Raw genomic sequence first — 9,058 nt, forward strand, 5'->3', positions numbered from 1 at the left:
AAAACCAAATAATTAATTGCCCAAAAATGATAGGGTATATAACATTCAACACTCATAGTATTCTACCTCTGCAATGGAGGGAGGAAGATGCATTTTCTTAATATGACTGGTCATTATTATTAGAAAGGGTTATTTTTCTTTTAAATACATTTTTTACATTTCCATTGCTGTGATTATTGCATATATTGATTTCTCCTGGTTCTATTTACTCTGTGTTAATTCATATGTCTTTTCATACTTCTTTGAATTTTTCATATATGCTTATTTATTTTTTGTATTGGACAAAAGCAGTGTTTTCATTGGCATGGGGAACAGTGGAAGTACCCTGCTCTGTAATTTTTAACCTTAGAAAGTTGCCTGGGGGATTGAATGATTTTGAGAGTGACTGAAAGCTTAAATGACTTATGAAAAGTAGATCTTTTTCAGGCAAAGTTCTGTCTATATCTCCACCTTTCTATATTAGGGAAGACAATTACATGTCTCCACAATGAATTTAATGTTATTTGAATTCAGGACTCTAGGCTGTCAAAATCTTTTTGGATACTAAGTCATCCAATATGTTACCTATCCTTTCCAGTTTTGTGTCCGGCTTTTGAGTTGAGATGCAGTTAGTACTTTTAGTCAGGTAGAAAATAAAAATTTATACAGACAAGCACAAATCCCTGGGGCATACCACTGGACACCTCTTGTCTCATTGATATTGAGCCATTAATGATTACTCTTTGAATCTAGTTTTTGGCCAATCCTGAATTCAGCATCAGCTAGTCCATTTCTTGATGTTTTTCTTTACATCTTTAAGATACTTCATCCAGAATGGATTGAAAATTCTATGAGTCTGTAGTGTGATGTTTCAATTTTAAAAAATTTAACGTGATCCTGGGATAAATATAAATGAATATAGGCAAAATTTCTAGGAGCAAGGAGGAAAAAGTCCCTTTGCACTCTGCTCTCTTTTTGTCATATCACATGTCATTTACTATATTCAGTTCTCAGTGCTGTATTTTAGAAATTGTAGTTTAAAAGCTGAAAAGCAACTTGAGAAGAACAACCAAGAGAATGAAGGGCTTGTCATATGAGCATAGGAAATGTTTAGCTTCCATTAAGAGAGATGATGGGATTTATATAACTAAAAACTTCATGAAGAAATTGAAGGAGATAGCACCTACATGTATCATTGCACAGAAGGAAATATTCAGTCCAGACATTAGGCAAAATTATGCAATAGACCAAGCTTGACATCAGTTCTCCTTACCTTTCACTACTTCTTTATACTTATCCCAAACTCCCTGGGACCCACATAATATTAATATTGTCTTTGTTGCCATTTAATTCTTTAATATGTACAAAATGCTGTTAGGCACTAAGACGAAAAAGATAAAAACCAATACTATCTTTATTATCAAGGATCTTACAATTTACTAGGGGAGATAGGCATTTATGTGAGTAAGTATAAAACAGGGTGTCTTAAAAGTTTTGGTGTAGTTATAGCCTGTTAAAGTCTATATACAATAGTGAGTATAACTCCTGGCTCATAGTCTATTTGCAGAAAATTTTCCTCATTGGTAGCGATTTATTACTTTGTGCCCCATAACTGTATGAGGCATGGAGTTAATGAGAACCTGAGAGAAGAGAAATCCTAATCTTTTGTTTTTCAACACATGATTATAGATTCTCTTCAGGTCTCTTAAGGGTGAGAAAGACACTAGAAAGAGGTCAACATGTAGAGGAGCTGACAACCTCAGTTGTGTTCTTATCCAATATACTGCACAAGAAACTTCAAGGAAATTCTCTCTGATATCTAAGATATTCGCGCCCCGCCCCCCCTTTCTTCTCCTCTCTTCTCCTCTCCTCTCCTCTCCTCTCCTCTCCGCACAGTGGACCTAAGTTATCTAACGAATAATGGGAGGTCTCATTTACTCCATGAATTGTTTGATATGTAGTCTCAAATGTACACTTTCTCTGATTTCTGTTTGCTATTCATTTAGATAAATGAGAATTTGAATCTAGCTCCAGGAAGTTAGCTATACAGCCTTTGCAGAGTAAGGATCAGAAACAATTCTGGTCCAAAACTGGCTAGTTAATGCTGAAAATATTTCTAGATTAAGATTTTAGATTCTTTAGTGTTGGATATATTTGTAGGTTTGGTTATAATATCATAAGCAATAGATTATATTTCTCTTTAAATGTACTAAACAAACTACCCACTAGATGGCTCCATACAAACATCTAAAACAATTTTCTGATTAGTCTGAGATTTTTCAGATATCAAAAAATTTTCTATAACAAAGAGTCATTTAAATCTTTGTGAAGTCTGCATGCTTGTGTGCCTATGTATATGTGTGTTTGTGAGTGTGTGTGTGTGTGTGTGTGTGTGTGCACTGTGGTGGGAACAATGATATGGTTTCTATTAAATATATATTTAATTTAAATTATTGCCAAAAGATTTCTTGGGTTCTAAACTTACTCTCAAAGTTCTATGACATTTAAAAAAATTAACCTACTCCAAGAAAATATTAGAATAGAAATTAAAAACATTGCTTGAGTACCAACTAAGTTCAGGATATAGTACCAAGGACTCTTAGGACATAAGTAACTTAGATGCTATTTGAGATTTCAGAATTTACACAATTGTTTTTTTGCACCAGGTTGATTGCATCAGGGCCATTAGCAAGAGAGTGCTTAGGTACTTTCGTTTGCTCAGGTTTGTTGCTCAGCATTAGAATCTCCATTAATAATATCCATTTATTCAGAAATGGCCATTTCCATTGTCAAATCCAATGTATTAGTTCCAATTCTCATTTCGTTACCACTCTGAAGCATTTGCTTTACCATCTGCTACCTCTTTCTATCTAGGTGTCTATCTCTCTATCCTGTCATTTCTTGATTTTTATGAAACTACTCTGCCTTGATTCTTTTCCTATGTTTGACTAATCCTTTCTAGGTTCATGGTTCATTATTTATAACCTATTGCTTAACTGTGACTATATCCCAAGGCTCTGTTTTGAGTTTTCTACTAATTTCTTGACACTCTTTTGGGGTGATTTTGTCAATTCTCATAGAGTTAATCATCATGGTAATGCAAATTTAATGGAGCAAAATGGATTGATCAACAATAGCTTAAATCTTTGGAGTTTGGTAAGCTGTTTTCTTCCTGATATCAACCTAAGGGGAACTTAGTGAGCCTGTCTCTGGAAGTATATCTTGAAGGAATAATCCTTTACCTCCCTACCTCAAAACATATATAGGTATTCTTTGTTTCCTGTTGATTACTAATATAATGATGAAAAACCTTTTAAGTGGCTCCTGATTTAAAATAGATGAAAGTTCTTTTTCTTCCTGATTGCTTTTGAATGAAAAAGAAATGCTTTAAACCTACAGGTGGGACAAAAATTATTAAACATTGCTGTGAGTTATCTTCTCATTCTTCCTTGGCCACCATGAGGTCATGAACACATGGCACTGTTGGTTATGCCTCTTTTGTATTTAATTCTTCCCTGCTCTTAAGAGATTGAATAGAGACAAAATGCAGCAGGTCATATAATACTGTGACTTTTGAAAGGCCAGAAGAACTGTCAGAAGTCTAGTAACTAGTAAAATAGAAGAGAATGTTGTAGTCTTAAAATAGTATTTGATTTGTGCCTCAGGTTCTTCATGTGTAAGATCAGAATGATAATAACTATTTTGCATATTTCACAAGGTTATTGTGAGAATAGATAGTAAGAACTTAGTTTTTCATAAGTTGAAAAGTGAATGAAAAAACAGAATTATTAGTAACTAGATATGATGAAGTGGCAGAATAAGATTTTAGTGGACTTTGAAATTGATAAAAGAAGGCATAAGATTGGGGAATTTCTCCAGTGGCTCTAATTCAGACTGTTTTTTAATGATCTAATTTGAGTATTTTGATGGAAAGACAGATATAAGTAAGAGGTTAATTTTTCAGGAAAGTTTGTAGGAATCTAGGAAAAGAAACTAAAGTAGAAATGTGAAGAGGGGTTAATCAACTGTTGTGCAACTTGGAGTACAACTAAATGGAATATCAGAATGTATGATTTCTGATATCATACTTTGCTAGAGGGAATGGTTGATTCTAGAAAGTACTGAATATTGGAGGGAGGGGGTTGTTAAGCACCAGATGTGCTTTATTTGGAGGTTAGGGAGGTGGAGGACACAGAAAAAAGAGACTGTAGAAAAGAAACTTTCTTGTTCACTATTGTAGTTATTTACTTTTCTATAAACTTTGATCCAGGAAGTAAACTTGTTAAAATTGTTGCTAATGAATTATACTCAGGTAAGAATGCTTTAGAAAACACCATGTGGGGAGAAGTTATTTTTGATGGATTATAATTTAAACCCTTGTGCGTAAAATTCCCTTATGATGACAAATCCACAATGTGAAATTTTTCTCTTGAGACTATATTCATATAGCTGAAGGATATATAGATATATAAATAGATGGACCAATAGAGAGATAAACAAAGCATTTAATAAATACTTTATAATATGTTTATCGCACAGGCACTGTGCTAAGTGTTGAGAATACAAATACAAGCAAAAACAGTCCATTTCTGCAAGAAATTTATATTCTGAAAGAGGACAACATGTAAAAGAGAGCTGACTAGGAAAGGGGAGGGGAGAAGTACTGTCTGGTAGGTAGAAAATTCAAGAGAGGCAGAAGTAGAGCCACGAGAGAAATGAATTGTAGCCCACACACATTATTTCTGGAAATAGAGGCCCTGGATAGGAACTCCCTGAAGGGAGGACAAGATCAATCCAAGAGGTAAAGGAATATCCAAGGTGAGGAGACTTTTGAAACAGGAGTGAAAAAATTCTGTCCAGAAACTATGCCTAAAGGGTTATCAAACTGTCAGTTACTACTCAGTCTGTATCCTACATTGTAAAAGAGAGAAAAGGACCCACATGTGCAAAAATGTTTGTGGCAGCCTTTTTTTGTAGTGGCAAGGAACTAAAAACTGAGTGGATGCCCATCAGTTGGAGAATGACTGAATAAGTTACAATATATGATTGTAACATAATATATATGTTCTATAAGAAATGATGAGCAGGCTGATTTCAGAAAAACCTGGAAAGACTTATATGAACTGATGCTGAGTGAAGTGTGCAGAACTAGGAAAACACTGTACATAATGACAACAAGATTATGTGAAACAAGAAAGTTTCACATAGCTGAATTTGGCTCTTCTCAAGGAAATTCCAATAGACTTGGGATAGAAAATGCCATCCACATTCAGAAAGAGAATGATGGATACTAACTGTGGATCAAAGCATAGTATTTTCCATTTTTGTTGTTGTTGTTGTACAGTAGTTGTGCATTGATGGGAGAAAAAAACAAAACAAAACATTGACTATCACAGAAATGGGATCTCTACCAGTCTTTAGAGACTGTTAACTTATAGATAAGCACTTACTTAAAGGTGACCATTTTCTCTAAAGGCAATTCTGATGCCGTGGGAATGGAATAGGGAATGGAGGCATCCAGCTGAATTTAATTTAGAAGAATCTTTAACATGTAAATGATTCCTCATTCTGTGTCATAAACATGTAAGACTCTGAATAATGTAAGTTACCTTGGATTCTGTGAAAATGGAATCCTTCTTTTACTCCCCTTATCTGAAACACATCTCTACATCTGGTCTTCAAATACTGTAATCATCAAATAATAATAATTTATCCCTACTTACCTATGTCCTTCCTCTTGATCCTGACCCATCTGCATAGCAATTTATATTTCTAGTTACCAATTCCAACATGACTGACTCAGTATTTCTGGTTTTAACCCAAATAACCTTCTGACAATAACTTTTCCTTGTTCTCTGATATAAGAAAGTTTTAGCCTGTGTCAGGGAACTTCAGGCCCTGTTTATAGAATTCGTCACTCTGAGAAGAATTTATGCAGGATTATGACTACTAGTAATAATCATAATACCTAACACTTATATAGTGCTTACTATGTGTGAAACACTGTGTTAAGTGCTTTATAATTATTAACTCGTTATTTTTTTTTCAACTTCTATCTCATAGTGATCTTTTTTCTTCATAACTCACAGGAAGTATCATATGTATCATTCACCAGACTAACAGTTCTTATACTATATAATCCAGAGAATCCTGGGGATTTCTAAAACTCTTTCAAAGGGTCTACAAAGTCAAAATTAGTATTTATTTTTAAGATGGTAATATCTTTAAATATAAACCTACTTAAAATTTCTTTGCATGGATTCTCAATAATTTTTAATAATATAAAGATTTTTAATAATATAAAGAGAGCAACAGTTTGAGAACCATTCTAGGTAAGTAATCATCTACTGTTATACAATTTATAGTATCAAACTATTATTTATATTTTCATTTCTAGAATTTGAGATTTTGTTGTGGCTCTTCACCAAAATCTTGTGATAGAAATGGAGAAACTAAGGCAAATGGAGGCAAAATGTCTTGCCCATGGTCACATGGTTATTAAATGTGTGAAGTCAGGTCCTTCTGACTTTAAGCCTTGGCACTCCAAGTACTACACCAAATACCTGCTCAAGTGTTATCTTTTATCCTTTTACTCCACTCTATTCAAGGAATTTGGGCCTAACTTGACTAATAAGATCTAATTGTGAAAAATTAAATTATAATACAAAACAGTGGTATATCATCTTATGTCTTAGATGTCTTATGTCATAGAGGCATCATGGTACAGTAGATACAATACAGGATTTGGAGTTAGTTGAAATCTTTCTTCAGACCTTAGCCATGTGACTCTGAGCAAGACACAACCTTTCTCTACTTTAGAGTATATTTTGTTCATCTGTAAAATGAGGATCCTGAACTTAATCTTCTTTAAAGTCCTTTTCAGCTCTAAATCTAAGCTCTTATGACAAACAAATACCACAGACAATAAGTGCTAAAGGACATTTGGAGAAGGGATGTCTCTGTGGACTGAAATGATCTGGGAAAGTTTCACAGAGAATCTATTTGAATTGTGTTCTGATGGATTGACTTTGTAGAGATGAAAAGAGAGGAAGATATAGAAGAAAAAGTTGCTGTTTCGAAAGATGCTTTGCATTCATCTCTTCTTTTCCATTTTCACTATCACAATTCTTATCATCTCACCTTATTGATTACAACAAAACTATCCTAGGTAATCAGTTTGCCTCCTTTCTCTCCACTCATTTTATTCCTTACCCAGAAACTTGACTAATCTTGGGGTACCTCTTTAACAACTCATTCTTCTGCTTAAAAATTTTTACTTGCCTATTTTCTTTGTTTACTGGATAAAGTCCAAATCCTTTACCGCATTATTCAAGGTTCTCCCAAGTATATCTTCAAGTTACTTTTCCAAACAGAACTTCAATTAATTACTTTTTAAAGTCCTTCACTCAACCTTCTGTTATTATTTTAAAAGGCTTAATATCACAGGAAGATGTTTCTTTTCTTCTCTTCAAGTTCTTATTGATTTGGTATGGAGAATATGGGAGCTGAGCTGAGGGATAACTACTCATGCTGTCATCTTGCCACAAGTTATGAAGTTATATCTTTATAACTGGATAACAGAGATTCAAATCCTAATTTTCAGTTGTAAAAATCACCCTTTCAGAAATATTTTGACATTCTCAAGTTCAAGACTATAACTTAAAGTTATCAATTTCATATGTACAATATAATATTGATGGACCACAGTCAATTTAAGCTGTTATTTTTATCATTATAATTTTGGACATAACATACCGAAATACACACATCTATGTATACATACATGCATATTTGTATTTATATGTAAACATATGTATATGTAAATATTGTAGAGAGTACAGCTCTGATGGGCTGGTTTGTTTGAATGCCAAATATATGCTTGCCAAAAAGATTATTTTATAGAAAACTCACACACGGTAAGTCCTCATATGGTAGTTAGAAAAAGTGATAGAAGGACACTCAAAATCTCTCTTAAGTACTTTGGAATTGATTGTGTGACATGGGAGACATTGCCAAGGGACTGCCCAATATGGGATGTCCTCATCAGAGAAGGTTCTGTGCTCTATGAGCAAAGCATAATTGAATTATCTGAGAAAAAATGCTCAATTTGCAAATTTAGAGAATCCACCTCAAATATTCACATGGACTATTTGTGCCCAATCTCTGATTGGTCTGATCAGTCATAGTCAGATATAATGAAGCTATACTCTAACATAGTGATGTCATTTTGATCCTTCTAGAGGACAAAAGACAACAATCAAGCCTGTGTGTGTGTGTGTGTGTGTGTGTGTGTGTGTGTATCCATACAGTCAATTCATTTGTAATCACATATAATATAACATATCCTCCAGGCAGTCTAAGCAGACAGATACTCATTATGCCAGCTCTCTAAATAAGGTTTTCAATGTTAGCAAATCATTATAATTGCTTCCCTTTCTAATAGACACCAAAAGTATTTGGACAAATCATTCTATTCTTTTGTAAAAAAAAATCTTTAAAATAGAGGAGTTGAACTAATTAACCTATATCAGAGGAATCAAAGATATGTCCACCCACATTTCCAAATGTTTCCTGAAACAGATTAAAATATAATTAAAATGTAATATAATTAGAATTACAGTTATTTTGGAAGTATTTAACAACACAAATAAAAATGTGGTAAGAAGAGATAATATGTGGTTTTTTAAATCAATAGGTAGCCCATAGGAATCCTTATATATGTGTGCATCTCTCCCATTTTCCTCTCTCCCAAATTCCTTTCCATTTGAGTTAGATGCCATTGATTGAATACCATATTCTCCTGGATTAAAGGAAGTTTCTCAGGTCATTGTGAATAATTTTTTACAATATTCCAAATTTAATATGTGAAAATTGGCCATATCATGAAGGAGGTTGAAAAGAAATTTGACAAATAATTTATCTAGTCATTATCTAAATATGTCAATAAATAAATAAATAAATATAGTGTATCTTAAAAATATCATTGTGATGTTAAGTTTCAATAGCTAAACATTTCAATAGTTAATACCATTGAAATTTAGTATGCACTAAAATTTGGGGACATGCTCTTATGTATTGA

This window comes from Sarcophilus harrisii, chromosome 1, assembly GCF_902635505.1.
Source record: "Sarcophilus harrisii chromosome 1, mSarHar1.11, whole genome shotgun sequence".
In the NCBI taxonomy this organism is placed as follows: Eukaryota; Metazoa; Chordata; class Mammalia; order Dasyuromorphia; family Dasyuridae; genus Sarcophilus; species Sarcophilus harrisii.